General features: G+C 34.3%; 1 protein-coding gene across 12 annotated transcripts in view; it reads left to right on the top strand.

Moving 5' to 3' along the window:
- EHBP1 (EH domain binding protein 1) overlaps positions 1-20,532 on the top strand; it is a 709,442-nt gene that overhangs the window by 455,020 nt on the left and 233,890 nt on the right. The gene's annotated exons all lie outside the window — the stretch shown is intronic.

Below are 20,532 nucleotides of genomic sequence, written 5' to 3'. Positions count from 1 at the left end.
TTCCGTACCCCCATTTTTTTTTATGGAAGAATGGTGCAATTTGTCTATATTTGAAGAAAGTCTACCTGGAGTAGTCATTTAGTGTAATGCTGTTTAGAGTATTATAACCACTTGATGGCACCCTTTGATTTGGTACAAACCTCATTAGCCATACTATGCTGCAGGATAGTATTTGTAGTGGAATAACGCATAAGAACTAAAGACTGCAAGGTATCTGGTTAATGTAGAGATGAAATGAATGCAACAGCAAGGCTAAGCTTTCCTGACCCTTCATGAGAGAATAGATGAAAAAAGGAAGAATAAGCTATTGTGCCAAAGGGAGATGATGAAATTCAAGATCCACACACATAATCTCTGGCTCAGCCCCTGAAATGTTAATCCCTGGGTAGAATTATTTGAGCTATAGATTGCAGTTTATCATCAAAATGGCATTGTGTCAAACAATACTTTTTATATGGGTGATGTTTAGAACTATCCAATTTTAATGTAAAATGGTTCACAGAGCACTGACTAATAAATTTAAGTAGTGATTCTTTAAGGTTGTGATTTTGGGAATGGAGTATAATAGGGTGGTTTCTTACCTCAAAATACTACTTATATTTTAGATTTGGGGGAACCTTTCTGCTTTTCTTTTGCAACAGTTTGGTTTTAGTGTCACAAAAAAGGATTTTTAAAAAATGCCTCTTGTTAAATTAAGTAGTTTAGAATTATTTTCTTTCAATGCTAAAAATATTTTATAATTATAGAATAATTTTGTCATATTCTTCTGATATTGCTTAAAAATACTCTGCCTAAATAAATATATATTTTTTAGTTTATATGGACTTTTCTATTCCAATATTATATCAAATACTTGTAGATTTCCTCTTATTTAAAGTACCCAACTTCTGCCCTCTAGGGAATCTGTCATAATTAGTATTTATTTGTGATATTTCTTTCTTAAAAATCAAGTTCTTCCAATTAAAAAAACTAAATTTTAATAGTGTAGGTGAGGAGGGGTTTCACATATGTCTATTAATCTACCATTCAGAGTAACAATCGTTATGGACTTTTCCTTTGTAAAAAATCTAATTTTTGTTCTTGAAAATATCAGAACACTTCACAGAACTCTTTTTCTAGAATCTAGAACCTTGAAATTCCAGTTTAACTCTATACTTTTCCTTTCAATTTTGTCATGTTTAGTTTTAAAAGGCTTCCTTTGCTTTCTTTTAATTAAGAAAAACAGTTATTTTCTGTTTTAGTATTAAATAATTTTATTTAACTTTGTATTCAGATTCTTTGTACCTGTTCCTGAAGATCCACCAACAGGGTGATCTCTAACAAAAACCTGTAATTAATCTATACCCAACAGATCATATGATTTCGGTACCTGATTGCAAATGTTAAAGGCATGCTGTGATCCAATATTAAAACTGAAGCAAAGGTCTGCGAAACACCGCTCATTGGTGCATGGATAATTCTGTCTTGCCATGTTTTAATTCTGATGAGGAAAAATATTTGATTTAGTGGCGAGGGGGAATGTGGGAGGGGTTACTGTGGAAAGCGTATGTCCTTTGGAAATAGTTTGACTTTGACAGCCGTCTTTAAGTGATCATCATGAAGCATTTACGGATCCAGAGTCACTGTGAAGACCAGAAGTTTTGTGTGTTTGAGGCACACTGCCTTTCTTTATAGATCCAGTCAAGAGCAGATAGCATAGAGTAGTCTTTAAGCTGCTGCCATTAATAAAAGTGTTGTTTGAGACTGAGTAGTCATTCATCACAAATTGCTTTTAGAGGCAGAGGATTCAGAATGTGCATTGGAAAGACACAGTTGTATATAGTTGACAAAGAGCTTGGGGGTCTTAACCTAATGATACTCATACTTAAGTATTACAAAGCTGCTTCATCTGTTTACATAATTACATCTGCGGATGTTTTAATTTAAATGCCACCCTGAAAGTTGATAAAGTAGCTGAGTCTTTTCAAATGTGACACTTTCTCAACTATGTAACCTACCCCAATCCCCTACCGAGGATTATGCCATGGTTTCTGTTTCTGAGAACCTAATGTTTTAAAAGACATGCAGTGCTTCAAACATGAACAACTTTTGATCTTCGTGGGTGTGACTCTAGATCTCATTCTTAACTCTTCATATTCACTCATAGAAGACCGCTGCCAAAGTCAAGACTGCAGTAACCTTTTAAAGTAAGCCTACTGGTTCCACATGGAGTGCCAATGCATACATCTTCCAACCCACTGCACTGGCAATCTCATACCCAGTTGCTGAATACAGTGTTCCAGCCTGGTGCCTTTTAGCATACACAAAACTGGTCAATGTCCAACTTTATCCAACCACCCACACTAAACCTGAAACCTCGTGATGCTGTCATAGATGCCTGCAGGGTAGCGCTCCTGCAAATTTTTAAAAACATGAGATTGTTAAAGCTACTAGGAACCCTGCCCCCTTTTTTCCAACTACCTAAAGTTTGTTTTCTCAGTACCTTCTTTAATTTGCTATAGGATGTCAGCAAAGTTTGGTGGGAAGAGGATATTTCATATTTCTTGGTCTTCCCACATTCTCCTAGTTTTATAGGTTTTATTAAATAGGTTTCAGTAGCCAGTCTTTGAAACAGGGCCTAGATGAACATTTATATTTCAGCTGTAGCAACAGCATGCATTATTGATAATTGACCTTTACCCTGACCTTTAGTCTTGTGACATGCAATGAAATAAATGAAGAAACTGCTCCTTGGCTTGATTTTGTATTGGCGGAAGAAAGCAAACAGAGTGGTTTTTCAGGTTGCTAAAAATGTCAAAATATAGTGTTGGGACAATAACTAGCACAAAGGTTTTAATTTTTGTTTTGTTTTTTAAATAATGTGTGGGTGGTTGGATGTTCTTTGGAAAAACACACCTTTGAAAGAAAATTGAATTGCAGTAATACCTGTATCAGATTAATAGGAAGTAAATTGTTTGCCTTTATTTAAAGTTGTAATCTATTAGTCAGATGCTTGTCAGTGATATGTTTGAATGTTACACCTTTAGAAAATTTCACAATTTTACAGAAAATAGTGTTAATTCATATAAGTGTTATGTGACTGATAATGTGTTATTAAAAGAAATAAGCTTCTATCCCTATACACGCTTCTCTTATGTTGCATAAGTGATCATTAATTTTAAATACTTTTAGTTTCCATATGTAAGCTATACAGAATATAACAAAACTGCACTTCAAAAGTAAGATGTAAAATATTTCAGTATAATTATCTTGTTGCCCATAATTTCTGGGTTTGCAGTTACTGCAAGTTGTACCCATAAATGTCCTGTTTTGTAAACTTCATTGTTCATATTATCATTAAATGATCACTGGCATGTGCTGTTGTTGCCCCTGCATTTTGTTTATCTTGAGAGTATTGCTTTCTGATAGTTAATATGTTTCAAATTAGTGCTATAATATTTTTATTGTTTTAAATTATAGCTCTAATGTTATTCTTTAATTTTAGGATCTGGCTTCCTAATGCAGATGTGGGTTTCTTAATTGAAATGATCGAATCATAGAAATTTAGATCTGGAAGGAGGCTTAAGAAATCAGAAAGTTCTCCTCCCACATTTTACAGATAAAGAAACTAAGGTATTATGATCTAGTAACTAGTCCAAGGTCATATTGCTAATTAGTAGTAGCAAACTACTCACTTCTATTAATTTTCTCACTCCCACTCTGAGGATCTACCTACCAACAAAGTATTTTCATACATGTGATAATGTGATTTTAAATGTTTGCTTATTTTTATATCTTCAAATAGAACATAAGTCAGCTGTTTTGGAAAAATAGAACTTGATTATTAAAAGAAAAATATTTGTAATTAAAAGTTTATTAGGTAAAGATCAATTTTACTGAGGTAGATTATTTGATAGTAATTAAAACAAGACCAGAATACCCAGCAGCCACATCTGGGTTACTCATTTAAATTCAGTGCACAGGGTCACCTGCTTCATATCCTGTGTGTATACTAGCTACATGCTAAAGTTTAAAACCTAACTTAATTGTAACTTTTGCTAATATTTTTAGCAAGTAGCTTTATTGAATAATATGAGCTATGAAATGCTTTAATTTCATTTTTAAAATGGTCAGTATAAAATAAAAATTTTATAATGTGAAAATATTTGAGTGTAAAATTTTTAAAAATAAGTTACGTCAAGTTTGTTAGGTAACAAATTTATAATTAAGCTTTGTAAGAGATGAATTTTAATGATGTTTTTAATATATACATATATATATATAGGGGCACCTGGGTGGCTCAGTCGTTAAGTGTCTGCCTTCGGCTCAGGTCATGATCCCAGGGTCCTGGGATCGAGCCCCGCATCAGGCTCCATGCTCCATAGGAAGCCTGCTTCTCCCTCTCCCTTTTCCCCTGCTTGTGTTCCATCTCTCGCTGTGTCTCTCTCTGTCAAATAAATAAATAAAATCTTTAAAAAAAATACATATAAATGTGTATTGTATATACACAGATACATTTTAAGTTTCCTTTATAGAATGATTAAAATACATAGTTTTATATTTATAAATTATTAAAACAGAGAGGTATACAAATATTTGGTTCAGAATAGTGACCAGAGGGTTTTTTTTTTTTTTTTTTTTTTTATTCATGAGTGAGAGAGACAGAGAGAGGCAGAGGGAGAAGTAGGCTCCCAAGGAGCAGGGAGCCCAATGCGGGACTCGATCCCAGGACCCTGGGATCATGACCTGAGCCGAAGGCAGACGCTTAACCATCTGAGCCACCCAGGTGCCCGTGACCAGAGTTTTTTAATAATATTTATGGTAGTTTTGATATCTAAACTAGAGATCGCTTTAAAATAGAGTTATTTTTAATGTTAATGTGTAAATTTCTATCCTGGGACCTGCATTCCTGCTGCGGTGCCTGGTAGTCAAAAAAAAACCAAAAAAAAAAAAAAACACCCCAAAACACAGCAGCAATGCTTCTTCTCTGCATATTGCTAACTAAGTAGAAATTTACTCAAAAAGCATTTTTGTTTTAGGATTTATGAATACAGCTGTGTTATACACAGCTTTCTCCTTATAATCTAGTTACAACATTGGACACTTTGTTGTATATAGGTTAAACTTGGATTAATACTGGTTTACAAGTACTATTTACAGTGCATTATTTCGAATCTTGGCTTTTAAGGTATGTCAATTGCTACAGTTAATTAAAGTGCTACATATGCTGCTGTCTAAGCCCATTTAAAGAATAGGGCATGTATTTCCAGTTATGTGAGCTACAGAATAATTGTACCTTAACATGACACCTGTCCCTGTAAGCCAGTAATGTCCTGCTGTTCAAATAGATATGTGGTTCATATTCCTGTTTCCCAACACATCCCATCTTTTTGCTTATTTTTGGAGTGACAGAAATCTAAGTGTACATAACTGATTTCTGCATTTAGAATAACATTTTACAAATAGTAGACCCTCAATGAGTGTTCGAAAAATGAATTTGTCACTTACTCATATACTAAGCTTGTGGATATTCTTTTAATTTTTTCTCCCCTCATTGTTTAACTTTTCATGTGATAGTTTATTCTCTCTTTGCTAATTTTAGGCAGCTCTCTAAGGGTAGGAAGAGTATATTGTTTTGTAGACAGACAGTACTCAGCAAGATTCTATGCACTTATAAATATCCAGTAAATGGGTAAGTGGGTTTCCAGTTGATTTCATTCTCATTAAACTTGATAGTGAGACATTTAAATTCCCAAGCTACGGTATTTTTAGGTTCATGCCTGAAGAAGATATCTGTTGTTACAGATTCTGTGAATCACAAGTGCTGGGAATAGTATTCATATAAACTTGATATGTATAACTTTTTCATTCTTTAGACTTTTTTTTATTAGAGCATAGTGGATCTTTTATAATTTTTGTATTTATTACAACTGACATATTGACAATACTGAAAATACTAAAAAGGAAAAATTATCTGTAATCCCACTTCTAATAAATTGATTTTAGTTTAGCTTTGTTTTTGTTTTGAACATATGCATGTTGTATAAGTTTTTTTAGGATGCTATTCCTTATTTGCATTTAATGTAGATTAAATACATAATTTCTTCATTACGTGTCGTATATTAAAGTGCACAGTATACCTGTGTCATTTTCAGGCTTTTATAGAAATACTTTTAGAGTTGATACTTTAGTAAAAGTACACAGAACTGCTTCCCAGGTGTGGGCTTTGAGGGGACCTACATTCCTGCTGCGGTGCCTCTTGCTTGGGCATTCACTCCAACAATAGCTTGACCTAGTGAGAATCTATAGGGCTTCAGATTATTATACAAAACCCACCATTCACTCAGACTTTTGGAATGGTCTTGTTGACTCAAGGGACGGCTATGGTGACTAGATTCAGAATTCCGTGCAGAAGTAGATTTGAATGGATACATGTCAACAAGAAGATCATATAAAATGAAAGTGATGACTAGAGGGGGTGTGTGGTAAAAAATTAAGTAAAATTGAAGGGAACTACCTGAGATTGCTCAATTTAATTTGGGAGAAAGGTCTTATTACCTTTCAGGAGATTGAAAAGAATAAGTCTAAACTGGTATTGATTTTTATTTAATAAATAATGGTTCTGTGCTACATATGATCTCCCAAAGAAAGAGGGAGAAGTAGAAAAGACTAAATTTCTTATTCTCCAATGTAAAAAACAAAACAAAACAAGGGGCATGTAATTTAGCTCAGATTGAAAGAAACAGTAGTTGCCAAACATGTTAGGAGGGAAGGAAGATAAGAGGAAAAGGAATCTTTACTTATGTCAGAGGAACTGTCTATGAAGTTAGGTCCTGGATCTGAGGTCTTGCTTCCTATAAATTTCTGCAGTGTCATCAAGTGATCCTAGAATGTCCAAATTATCTGCCACCCTTATTTCTTATCCTTGCCCTCACTCCTAATTTCCATCCATTCATCTAATTACTTCTTTATAAATTGTGCTGTTATTGGCAATTTAAGAATAAAATGAAGATCTGAGAACTAACTTCAAATCCATCCTTTCTTCTCTCCTCTTAGTGGCCAGTTTCTAAGTAATCCACAGCATTTTTTCTCCTATTCACTTTTATTTTTCTTTACCCCACCTTATATCAGTGGACCCAGTTAGTGAAAATCTACTCAAAAGTTAGTGACAGTATGGTTTAAATCTGTTACTGATTTTGACTGCCTTCTCTTTAAATGAAACAGGTGTTGCAAGAAACTAAATTACTGTAACTAGTATTTGTTTATTGGATAGTTTTATTTAGAAAAGTAATTTATAAAAAATTTTAAAAGATTTTTTTACTGACTTTTTTGTATGTGCTCATATATTAAAACTTTTTTTCCAAGTGAATATTATTTTTTTAAACATTGTACATCTGAAAAGTGAAGACCCTTTAAGTGACTCTATGTCAGGCTAAATTTGGATACTTATTTTAAGATATCTTAAACTTGCAGAACTCTAATTTTGCAAACTACCTTTTACTGTTTTTAAAAAATTATTTTAAAAAGGGTCTCTGCATAGTTAAAAATTAAAATAATCATGATTGCTACTGTCATATTTGATATCAAATCTTTAAATAACTTTTTTACCATTTCATTAAAATTAAGATATGAAATAGGTAAGTTCACAGAGCCAATTTTGGGTGAAGAGAAAAGATAGGTAGCATTTTTCCTAGTTTCTAAGTTGAATAAACTCTGTACTTCTCCCTACTTAAATGTTTTTATTGTTTGTGAGCTTAAAACATGTATAAACCCTTTCTTTTACCATATTATATTTAAATAAGCAACACTTCATATCTTCTCCATATAAAGTGAAATATTTCCTTAACACTAACACAACACAAGTCAGTTCTCAGCCAAAGCAAACAGAAGAATGAATGCTTTGTTAATCATCCGTAACTAACGTGTGTATACACAGAAAAAAAAAATCTGTTTTTGACAGGAACCTTTTGATGGAATTAGGGAAAAAAAAAAGAAGAAGAAGAAGAAGTTTTAACACAGGTCAGGGCCTTTCTAATTTATGAGTTTAAAAATTACATTTCTGTTTTTTTCAGTGCAGGCACATGGTAACAAATCAAACAGTTATAGAAGTTGTACTGAAAATCAACATTCTCCTGTCATTTACTTCCTACCTCCAATCCATTCCTTTGAGGCAGCCTCTTTTAACTGCTTTGGAATTTACTTCTGGTGGTTCCTTCCATGGTTCTAGTTCTGTATGATAAGCTTGTATTCTGTGTCATGATTATTTCATGATTTGTCAACTTGAGACAACATTTACTGAATCTTCAATTTGCACATGCCTGGCTCCAACATTTAAGAAATAAAGAGAGTTATTCCCTGCCAATTCTTTCAGTCCACTTCTTTTCTTGATAAAGTTCCTCAAGGGATTGGTACAGTTCCACCATTGTGCTCATCATTGTCCCTCTGCCTCTAAAACCAGCCTCATCCTCAAGCCCATCTCCTCCATCTACATTTGCTCTTCAAGTCCTTCCCACTTTTTTTTCCCTTATTAAATTCTATTCTTCGCCTCTTTTTGGTGTGGGAATTTAAAATAAAGCATAGATTCAGATTAGGGAAGTTTTATAGTTTTCCTTTTAAAAATTTGCAGAATTCATTTCAAAAATATCTAACTCTAAGTAATTGTCTTTTGTTTTAATTTTTTCCCTGTGGGTCAATGGCCCGTGATGAAGAGTAGGTTTTCTATCCATCGCTAATAGATAGTAGCTGGGCATAAGGATTTTGATATTAAAAAACAGAAAGAGTAGGCATGGTATAAATTTGACTTGATGGATTTATGCTTTAAGATTTTAGCATTCTTCTTAAGGTACTCTTAACATAATGTTAAAGAGAAATACTAAATTCTGAAATGTTGTCTTTTATACCCTCTGCTCCTTCTTGGCTCAGCTGCTCCTTTCTACTCTTTACCTAACAAACCTCTTCAATATAACTCATCTCCACTCCATCTTTTCCTAGGAGAAAATTCCAATTCAGAGTGGCAATCAGGATAAAAATGGAACTTGGTGCTTAAGTTTAGGACTTTACTTTTACTAGAATACATCAGTTACTTCTAGAGATTTTAGTACTGACTTTATTCATTTTAAACCAGTTCGGGACATTGCTTGGAAATACACATGAAACTGTGTGACCCTTCCTAAATCTTCCTTCTCAACATTATTCAAATTACCTTTCTTAATTTCTGTTGCTCTAAAAAAGTCAGTTGTTACCTCTGCAGTTAAGTCAGAATTCCTGCCTTCAAAATAGGGATTTTAGGTTGTAGATCAAGACTACCAGGGTATCATTGAATTTTTTTTTTTTTTTTGGTTGTTACAGAAGCTGTTGATAGAAATACATTCTAGGATGTGAAATGCTTTGTCTTTTGAGGTAGCCTAACTATGAGGATCTGGCATCTTCTTTCTTAGTACATATAGTCAGTAGGATTTACTCTGAAAAGTAAACCTGGTTATTTTTATTTCCTAATTCAGTCTCTCAACTTGTTGAGGTTTTTTTTTTTCCTTTATAGATTATACAATACAATTCATTGATAACTTTTTTCTCTCTCTTTATCAAATAATATTTATGAAAGATATTTTTCATGGTATTATACTGTTTTCTAATGAATTGATACAATTCCTGATTTTAAATGAAGAAATAAAATTTTTATTTTCTATATTTCCATGTCTTTAGGCTATCATTATATTATTAACATTTTAAACAAGAAAGAACTGATCAAACCTATTAAGAATATTAGGGTTTTGCTTTTAAACTGTCATGACCATAGAACATTTTCTTTCCCTACATTTCTATGTATAGGGAATTTTTCTCCTTTGAAAATAAGACAACTGAACTACTTCAAAAACAGCAAAATAAGAATTGTTTCAAGAAATTTTAAGCCTATACCTACTTTGTCTCACAAATTTGAAGTTATTTTTAAAAAAATACAGAAGGCAGTAGGAGTCATGCAAATTAACATGAAATTTGAATTCTGACACTGAAGCTACCCATGCCATTATTATGAACTGAAAAGCTGTATCCAGTTCTAAGTGGAGAAGGTAAGATTTGGGAAAACAGAAACATAAATAAATATTATATTTGTTTCATTTTTTAAAAATGTGATGTCTTAGGTAACATCTTTTCAAAAAATTTTGCATAAACTTTATTTTTTTCTTGCCATTATTTATTGGATTTTACTGTTTCATAGTAAAACAGGAAAGTAAAAAAATTCCTACTTTTTTCATTACTAATTTTTAAAATTACTTTTTTATTTGAAAAGTAATAAATGGCCAAAGTTTTTTTAAAAACTAGTATAAAAGAATAAAAAGTAATTCTGTCTTCTTTGTCCCTCTTTTCTTTCCTCGGAGAACTTATTATTAGGTTTTATATGTATATCTCCAGAAATACACGTGTCACTATTTAATACACAGTAAGAGCAGAATAATATTTTGAACCTTAATTTTTTCAAGTTTTTTTAAGTATATAAGAACTACACTAAAATTTTTACTATGTCATTTCTTTTTCCTCACATAAAATTTATAATTTTCATTGTTAGAGTTTTTATTTTTTAAAGATTTTATTTATTTGACAGAGAGAGAGAGAGCATGAGCACAAGCAGGGGGCAGAGGGAGAGGGAGAAGCAGACTCCACACTGAGCAGGGAGCCCAGCGTGGGGCTCGATCCTAGGACCCTGGGATCACGACCTGAGCCGAAGGCAAACACTTAACTGACTGAGCCACCGACGCCCCATTAGGCTTTTTAAATTGTAAAGTTTTAATCGCACGTGAATCATGGCACATTCAAAGTTCCAGTGCAATTTAATACTTTGAATTCTATAGCATGTGCCATTTACAAAGCACTGTCACAAATTTCATGTTACTCGATCCTCTCAAAAAACCTTGTAAATAAAACCTAAGGATTGTGTGGTTTGTTATGGGTTTAATGAAGTTCACATTTTTATCTTTCCTGAGCACTTTTGTCCTTGACTTCTGACATTTTTCTAAATTTCTCAGAACAGGCAGAGGCAGGTCTTTTTCTTTGTCTTTTAAGTTCTCCCCCCTCCTTGGTTCCCCTCTCCGGAAACACACGCACACACTTTTTTTAAACCTAATGAATAGAGGTGCACTGGTTTTATCTTCCCCAGCTCCTGTGAAACTTTTGTGCTCTGTGAAAGGATCTTATTCTCTTCTTAAAAAGAGACAAGCATTTAGGAAAAGCTAACTAAGTAATCATTCCTTTTTTGTCCTATGCAAGAACATATTCAGACTAGTAAAATATGAACACATAAACACCATATACAACTTTCTCTTAGTTTTTAAAAGACGTGCTCAAATACTGCATATAGTTCTTCTGAGTCTTAGCTATGCATGGCTGTTGTGTCAGATCACTTTGCGTGCAGTAACCTGGTGGTAGTTGTTGTTGCTTGTATTATAATTTGAGCACCAATAGCATACTGGGTGCCACACCAGACACATCCCAGCCCGCCAGGCACAGTTTGATTGACAGAAGCTATTCCCATAGAATGGTAATAATCACACAAAAGCCAAAGGAACTGAATTGAAATTTTTATCAGTAGGTAACCTGAAATAACCTTTTGCTGGATAATGTTCTCCAAGTAAAAGTCTATTTAAGACTTTAGTTTCTAAGATACTACCTTTTAGGATACTTACCTTTCCTAATATGTTAATGAATAAACAAAAATATGCCAGCCAAGTGTGTTCCTGTAAAATGGGAAGGCCAACCAAGATCATGTCACATAACCCCTTTTGCTTAACAGGCTTTTCTTTTATCTTTTTAATAGTGGATGGAGGCTACCTAGACATTAATTTGTTTTGTCTTATATCTACCTCAAAAAACACCCCTAAAAACCTGCAAATGAAAATAGTAGTAGAACTGATGATAGGATTTAAACTTATACTTATGTCTTGACAAATTTAAAGCAAGCCTAAATTTTCTAGGCCCAAGTTTCCTCTGTAAACAGCGGTAATAGCACCAGTCTTACCTATTTAGTAGGATGTCAGTGAAGATCAAGTAAATAATTACCTTGAAATAGGTCACTAACTAGATGATAAAAATGCTCACTAACTTTGTAAGTGCTGTTAGATCAAATGGTGTGAAAACAGAGATCATTTTTCTATAAAGGGTTTCTGGAGTATATGTGAAAAAGGAAAGAGATGTAAATGGAATTGAAAGGTAATTTTTGTTTCATAGAAAAATAAGTAACTGGGGGCATCTGGGTGGTTCAGTCGGTTAAACATCTGCCTTCAGCTCAGGTCATGATCCCGGTCCTGGGATCTAGTCCCACATTGGGCTCCCTGCTCAGCGGGCAACCTGCTTCTCCCTCTCCCACTCCCACTGCTTGTGTTCCCTCTCTCGCTGTGTGTCTCTCTGTCAAATAAATAAACAAAATCTTTAAAAATAAATAAAAAAGAAGAAAAGAACCGAAAATCTCAACTCTTTCTCTGCAAGCTGTCAGGTACAGCCAGTTGTCTGCCTCTTCAGAGGCATTTTAGTAGAATTGTTGCAGGGGTTAAGAGTGTGGGCTTTGGACATTCCGAGCTGTGGGGTTTTGGGAAAGTTGATGAACTTCTCTGTACCTCAGTTTACTTATCTGTAAAAGGAGAATAATATCATGCCTATATCATAGGAATGTTGTGCATTAGCTGTGCTTAGAACAGGATTTGATGTGTGGTAAGTTGTCACTATCGTTTTGTTATCTGACGTAAGCAGCAGCCAGAATTCTAGAAATCTATGATATAAGAAATGTTTAACCATTTCCACCACAGGAAAAGGTCCTGAGCCTGTGTTTTCACATGGTCTCTCTTCTTTCTTCCATATGTAAGAAATAGTCTTCAAGCTTTCATATTAAATACTCTGAAGAACTCTTCTTATGATTAGGATTGGCAATGTTATATAATTCTTATAGAAAGCTGTGTAGTAGATACACCACACAAATCATGTGTTATCCATAATTGCTTACTGAAAAAGTTCCCTATAACCAGATAAATTATTTATTTGAATGGTAGTAATTTGAGGTGTTGAATCTTGCATTTTAACAATATTTGCTGATTTTTACCTGATTGATCTTTATAAGTACCTCTTTTTTTAATACTATATTTTAGAGAAATATATCTTAACTGTAGGGGGATTGTTCAATTTGAAATTTTAATGGTTAATTATGAGTTTTCAACATCAGAAAGTTTAAGATATTTTTTATCACCCTGGAGCTGAAAAAGTACTTTAAGGAATCACCTGCCTACCTTCCTGCTCTTAGGCAAGACTGTACCTAAACATCACAGAAAGCTATGGTAATTATCTGTATGACTTTTTTAATCTAAAGAAAGAAGATCCTATAACTTGCCCTAAAGCAAGCTCAACACTATAAAAATATTTATTTAAGTATTTAATTATACTGGAAGCTATGAAGTTGGGGCGTCAATATGAGGACCTGGATCTCTTTACCCTTACTTTTCATATTCTTTTAGTACCTATAGGGGGAAAATAACTTAAAAAAACACTTAATCCACTTGGTTCAAAAGCAAATAAATGTTTCTTATAACTGTTCCATGGCACCACAATCTGGAAGTGCAAGAGAATAAGTATATATTCTAACAGTGGTATTTTACCTCTACCCTTTAGGCAGGTTTGGAGTTGGCAACACAAGCCACTAGGTAACTACCTGAAGGAGGAGATGAAGCATTCTTTACGGGCCACCATGTCTCCTTTAGAAATCACCACATTCAAATTCAATGCATTATATCCACCATATTAAAAATCCTCATATGGTAGAATACAAAGGTGCTGGTTTATCACATAAAGGTGAAAACATGCCATCTGTGACTTAGAAAAATTCTAATATTCAGTAGTTTTTATGCCAGTCACCTGCATCCCATAATTGGGTCTTTGATCTATGCTTTGCTTCTTTGCACAAACTGAATGTCCCTTGAACTTTTTGTAGCGATGACAGGAATGATGCTTTAACCCTAGACTGTCCTCATGTATTCTGTTATCCCTGAAAAATCTCATTTAGCTTATGTTTTAAAATGGTATAGTATGTCTCTGGTAGTAGATCATCCAACTTTCCTATCTCTTTTTGATGTTTTTTTTTAAGGATTTTTAAATTTATTTATTTGACAGAGAGAGACACAGCAAGAGAGAGAGAACACAAGCAGGGGGAGTGGGAGAGGGAGAAGCAGGCTTCCCGCTGAGCAGGGAGCCCAATGCAGGGCTCGATCCCAAGACCCTGGGATCATGATCTGAGCCAAACGCAGATGCTTAATGACTGAGTCACCCAGGCGCCCCTCTTTTTAATGTTATTTGTAACACCAACTCTATAATGACCCTTTAAAGAATGTTGAGCCAACTGAGCCACCCAGGTGCCCTGTGGGTTAAGAAATATTAAAGACCATTGGATTGTGTTTTATATTTGACAGTTGTCCAAAGACTGTATGAACTATATCACTGAAACAAAAATCTAGATGTAGTTGTTTTTTTTTTTTTTAAAGATTTTATTTAATTATTTGAGAGAGAGTGAGAGAGCGAGCATGAGAGCATATTGGGAAGCAGAGGGAGAAACAGACGGCTCGATCCCGGGACCCTGGGATCATGACCTGAGCCAAAGGCAGATGTCAACCGACTTAGCCACCCAGGCGCCCCTAGATGTAGTTGTTAAGAAGTGACCTATGCCAGGGTGATCATTTATAGTAACAGGTATTACTGTTGTTTTTTGTTTTTGGTAGATCATGGTGGTCACTGAAAAGTTTAAAGGTGTTTCTTTGCAACCTTATTACCAGATTATAAAGAAATGACCATATTCTGCCACATGTAGATATTTTTAAAAACAAATATCCATTAGCATACAGGCACAAAACAATTTACAGCAGCCTGTTTTGTAAGGTCCATAAAGGAAGCTTTGAGCTCTCCATTTGGGCATTCCAGCCATTAACTTGCATGAAAGGTTCAGTAAAACTAGATACTCAGCATTTACACGGCAAGATTCAGTTACCCTTCTAGTCAGCATCAGGCAACCAGAAGTGCTCTCAAACCAGTGGCTAGATACAGAACTGTTAAGGGATCAACTCTGGGTACCATCTCTAAAAGTAAAGGCTGTATAAACTGTGCTGGATTTTTATACCTTATTTATTGAAGGATGGAGAATAACTATAAAATATTTTATCTAAATCACAATTCCTCGATATCTAATTTTAGTAATGAAAGCCTATTTCTTTTTTTTAAGGGTTTATTTATTTATTTTAGAGAGAGAGCGCCCGAGAGGGAGCACGAACTGGGGGGAGGGGCAGAGGGAGTGGGAGGGAGAGAATCCTAAGTCGACTTCCTGCTGAGTGTGGAGCCCAATGCAGGGCTGATCCCAGGACCCTGAGATGATGACCTGAGCTGAAATCAAGAGTTGGGCGCTTAACTGACTGAGCCACCCAGGCGCTCTGAAAGCCCATTTCTAACATTGATTTTTATTAACCAATAAGCTATTTATTTTACCAATAAACTCCCTTTCTGATATTCACTATGCTAATAGTGTCTCAAGTGTTGATCACATTATACATTAAAGAAGTGCTTGTGGTCAGTGCCTCTGGAGTTTAGCTGATATAGCACACACTCCACTTGGCTTCTCAGTCAGGAAAATTGCCCCTGAAGTGAAAGTTTAACCAACACATTCACATCTGTCATACCCATCTATACTGGTTTTGTGTGTATTTTAAAGACATCATAACAAGAGTGTTGTTAAATATTTGAAATAGAGGAAATATAATACTTATCATTTTTCAGTGTGTTTTAAAATTTTAAAGAATGTTTCAAAATACATTTGATTAACTTAAAATATATGTAATCAATTTACTTATTCACTGATACTCATTTCTTCAGTAGAGATTTGAGATCTGGCTTTTAATTTTTTTCATACAACTCTTAGTAAATTTATTACTGATATTTAGCATCATGTTTACATGTCTGTTATTAAGTGGCATAATTTATGTAAATTAAATTTTGTTATTTATATTTTATTGAGTTTATATATTTTAATTGTATGAGCAGATTGTTTGGTTTTATATTTCTTAATCAGAGCTCAGTATCATTCATTATTTTTATAGAATAAAATTCAGGCATTCATTCAACAATTGCTAAGCACCAGCTGTATGCTGGGATCAGGTTGCTGATAAGGGTGGTCCCAGTTTATACATTTGAGGAACACAGAACAAGAGACGACTATTTAACCAGCCTAAACACCTGCCTTGAAGAAGCTCACAGGCTACTAGAGACAAAAAAGGAAATAACTAATAATTGATACCATATGAGGTTAGGTGCAGGGAATTCTAACTCTGGTTGAGGAACTAGGGAAGGCCTCCCAGAATATTTGATTCCTTAATTCAGTTATTCTCAATGTGGGTAGAATGTGGAGGCATTGTTGCCCCCCAGAAAAATGTGGCAATGTATAGAGAAAGTTTTTAAACATACTTTTTTTTTGAGAGAGAAAGAGAGAGTTGCAGAGAGAATCTGAAGCAGACTCCCTGCTGAACACAGAGCCTGATGTGGGGCTCAGTCTCACGACCGTGGGATCATGACCTGAGCTGAAACCAGGAGTCGGCCACCCAGGCGACCTGTCTGGAGACATTTTTGATTGTCATGATTTGGTGGGGAATAGGGAGGATGTATACCAGCATCTAGTGGGTCGAGGCCAGGGATGTTGCTAAACACTCTAAATGCATAGGAAAGCCCCCCGAAAAATCAGAGAGTTATTAGGTCCTAAATGTCAGTAGTTTTGTGGCTGAGAAATCCTACCTTAGTTTAATTGTTTTTTCCCCTGCCTCTTTAATGTCTGTTGTTGCCTTTCCCACGTACACACAGTTTTTTAGAAATTACAAAAGTATTAAATAAGAATAGGTGGTAGTAAATATGAACAGATAATTATTGTAAAAGATTCAAACAATAAATATATAAATAAAAAAGAAAGTTCTCTCATCCATAATTCTAGACATTTTTTTCTTGAAATCACATAAGCATACACTTATTTTTTAAAAGATTTTATTTATTTGTTTTTGAGACAGAGAGAGGGCACGAGCCCAGGGGAAGGGCAGAGGGAGAGAGAGAGAAGCAGACTCCCCGCTGAACAGGGAGCCCAACATGAGGCTTAATCCTGGCACCATAACCTGACCTGAAGGCAGATGCTTAAATGACTAAGCCACTCAGGTTGCCCCAAGCATACACATATTTTAAAGTTAAGTTTCGGTTTTGTTCGAAATGGTATCATGCTTTACAGAGTATTTTGTGGCTTGCTTTTTCACTTACAGTGTGCAGTTGCTGCAAAGTTTTCCATAGTACAGATGGATCTACCATAATGATTTAACCGTTCTTCTGCTGGGGGATGTTATGGTAATTTCCAGTTGACTTGTGGTGTTACAGATAGCACAGCATTGAGAATTTATGCACACATTCACAAGAGATTCCCATATTCTGGGATAGATTCCCAGAAATGGAATTATTCAGTTGAAGGGGACATTTATCTTATTTTGATAGTTTCCATGCTAAAAGGATAGCCTTATAATAGTCTGTATAACTGTTTATATTCCTATCAACAGTGCTTGAAAGGCCTGTTTTCTTTCCATACCTCAACAACACTGGATATTACTAGACCTTTTAATTTTTCTCATTCTGATGAGTGAAAATGCTTTCATTATCATTTTAATTTGCATTTCTCTGATAACTAGTGAAGTTGAGCATCTTGTTATGTGTTTATTGGCCACTTAATATTTTTCTGTGAATTGCCCATGACTATCCATTGCCAATTTTTAATTGAAGTGATTGTATTTTTCTTATTTAATTTTAGACCTTTAGGTATCCTATTCACTGTTTTTTATGTGTCTTGTGGATATTTTCTCCCTACCAGTCACTTTTCTTTTTAGTGTTGCAAATGATGTCTTTTACTACATAGTAAGCTTTAGTGTATATTCAAATTTGTGTCTTTTATGCAGGAGTTAAGTATACATATTGCAGAACCAGATTGCCTGTGTTCATATTTCAGCTTTTTTACTTACTAGCTCTGTAACCTTGGGCAAGTTGCTTAACCCTTTTGTGCCTCAGTTTCCTATCTTTATTTATTTTTATTTTATTTTTTTTAGAGAGGAAGGACGGGGAGGGGCAGAGGGAAAGGAAGAGACTCTTAAGCAGGCTCCATGCCCAGCGCAGAGCCTGACACAGGGCTCAATCTCACAACCCTGAGATCATGACCTGAACTGAAATCAAGAGTCAGTGCTTAACCAACTGAACCACCCAGGTGCCCCTCAGTTTCCTATCTTTAAAATGAGGCAGTAATAGTATCTGTCTCATAGGATTGTTGTGAGAAACAAATGAGAAATTGCCGTTAAACACTTAGAGTAATGCTTGGCACAAAGTACTCTATAAAAAGTAACTTTTTTTTTCCTTTTTAAAAAATTTTATTATGTTATGTTAATCACCACACATTACATCATTAGTTTTTGATGTAGTATTCCATGATTCATTGTTTGCGTATAACACCCAGTGCTCCATTCAATACATGCTCTCTTTAATACCCATCACCAGGATAACTCCTCCCTCCACCCCTCTCCCCTCTAGAACCCTGTTCGTTTCTCAGAGTCCATAGTCTCTCATGGTTCATCTACTACTATTGTTACTTCTCTGGTTTTGTGCCCTTTTTTGGGAAGGTCTTCTATGCCTCAAAATTATAAAGTTATGTCACCACAGAAAAATTGAATATCATAGACAATTGGAGCATATTTTCAGAGCGTGGCATGCATTTGGGGGAAGGGGCAGTTTGTGTTTTCATATGGAATCAGTGACAGTATCCTAAATAACTCTGCTTTGTTAAAGAGTTTTAACTTTTATCCTGGAAGCAGAGAAAACTCCTTGACAAATATGAGCATGAAATAGTTGTATAAAGATTCCCACACTTATCAAATCATCGTGGACAGAGAGATTATACAGTGCATAATAGTATTGGTACTATTGGGGAGGAGACAAAGAAGAGGAATTCCAAATGGATAGAAAAGTTAATTGAAGACAATAAAACTAAAAGAGAATAAAAATGAATATTATTGAATTATTGAAGAATTTTTTAAACTTCTGAGCAGTAGGGAAGAAATCACAGAGGAAAATATACATAGATTTGTCTTCATAAAAATCAAAACTAATATCTATTTTAATTTTTAAATTTTTATTTATTTATTTTTGAGAGAGAGAGAGAGAGAGAGCACAAGTGGGGGGAAAGGGAGAAGGAGAAACAGACTCCCTGCTGAGCAGGGAGCCTGATGTGGGACTCGATTCCAGGACCCTGGGATCATGACCTGAGCCTAAGGCAGATGCTTAACCGACTGAGCCACCCAGGCACCCTAATACCTATTTTAAAAATCATGCTAAGACTCGTTTTTGGCTAAGGTCCACCTGTTGATGAGACCTTAGTTGGTGTAACTTCTAGAGGACAAATGGCAGTCATATAAAACACTTTTTAAAATGTGCATGTCTCAGTTATTCAACCAACAGAAATTTATCTAGTGAAATATTTAAATATGAATATAAAGAATTAACTGAGAGGATTTTTATATGGTTATTGCTTATACTGCAATATGAAAAATTAGAACCTCAGTGCCCAAAAACATGGGATTAAATTGTTATGTCCATACAATGAAATATTTGTAGCCATTATAAATGACATCATGGTAAAATATTGGTAAAGAAGTATATTTGTCATATTTTAATGAAAAAAGTAGTTTACAAAAGAATATGCACAATATATGATTCAATTTTTCTTAAAAATGAATATAAATAAGCTAGAAAATCAATACAGTATAAAAATATTTCACTCTAAAGGTGGGATTATATGTAATTTTCATATTTTTTTACTTCTCTGTATTTTGTAATTATTTTTTATAATGAATCCTGCATTATTTGTGTAATAAAGAAAATATAAGGTTTTTAAATCAAGAGATTAAACAATACAGCAAGAAAATATGTTTGCAACAAAAGTGGCAGACAAAAGGCTAATATTTTCAGTATTTAAAGAGCTCTAGAAATCTTTTTTCTTTTAAGAGTAAGATCCAAAAAGATAAATGGACAAAGAGCATGACTAGTTTTACAAAAGAGAAAATATAGATGGATAATAAACACAGAAATATATTCAAGGCTATAAGTTATCAAAGAAATGCAAATTAAATGAGTGAAATACAAGTCTTAACAGCTTAGGAAAAATTTAAAAATAATAGTGCTGCTATGAGTGTGATGAATGAGACTAGCACTGTTGTACACTGTAGGTTAGAAACTTTGGTATGATTTCTTTGGAAAGGATTCAAATACTTTACTCAAAAATTCTACTTCTAGGAATCTGTCCTATGAAACTGTCAAAAGTGCCAAAAATACTTTGGGCATAAAAATGTTCGCTGAAGCATCATTTCTGAGTGACAATGTGAAGTGACTTAAATTTAATTTCATTAATAGGAGACAGTTATGTAAATTTGTGGTGTAACCACGATTCAGAATGATAGGCAACTTCTAAAATTTAGG

Source organism: Eumetopias jubatus, unplaced genomic scaffold (genome assembly GCF_037043125.1).
Source record: "Eumetopias jubatus isolate StellerSeaLion01/CBP00866 unplaced genomic scaffold, mEumJub1_p1.0 scaffold_9, whole genome shotgun sequence".
Classification (NCBI taxonomy): domain Eukaryota; kingdom Metazoa; phylum Chordata; class Mammalia; order Carnivora; family Otariidae; genus Eumetopias; species Eumetopias jubatus.
This window is presented reverse-complemented; position numbering and strand designations above follow the sequence as displayed.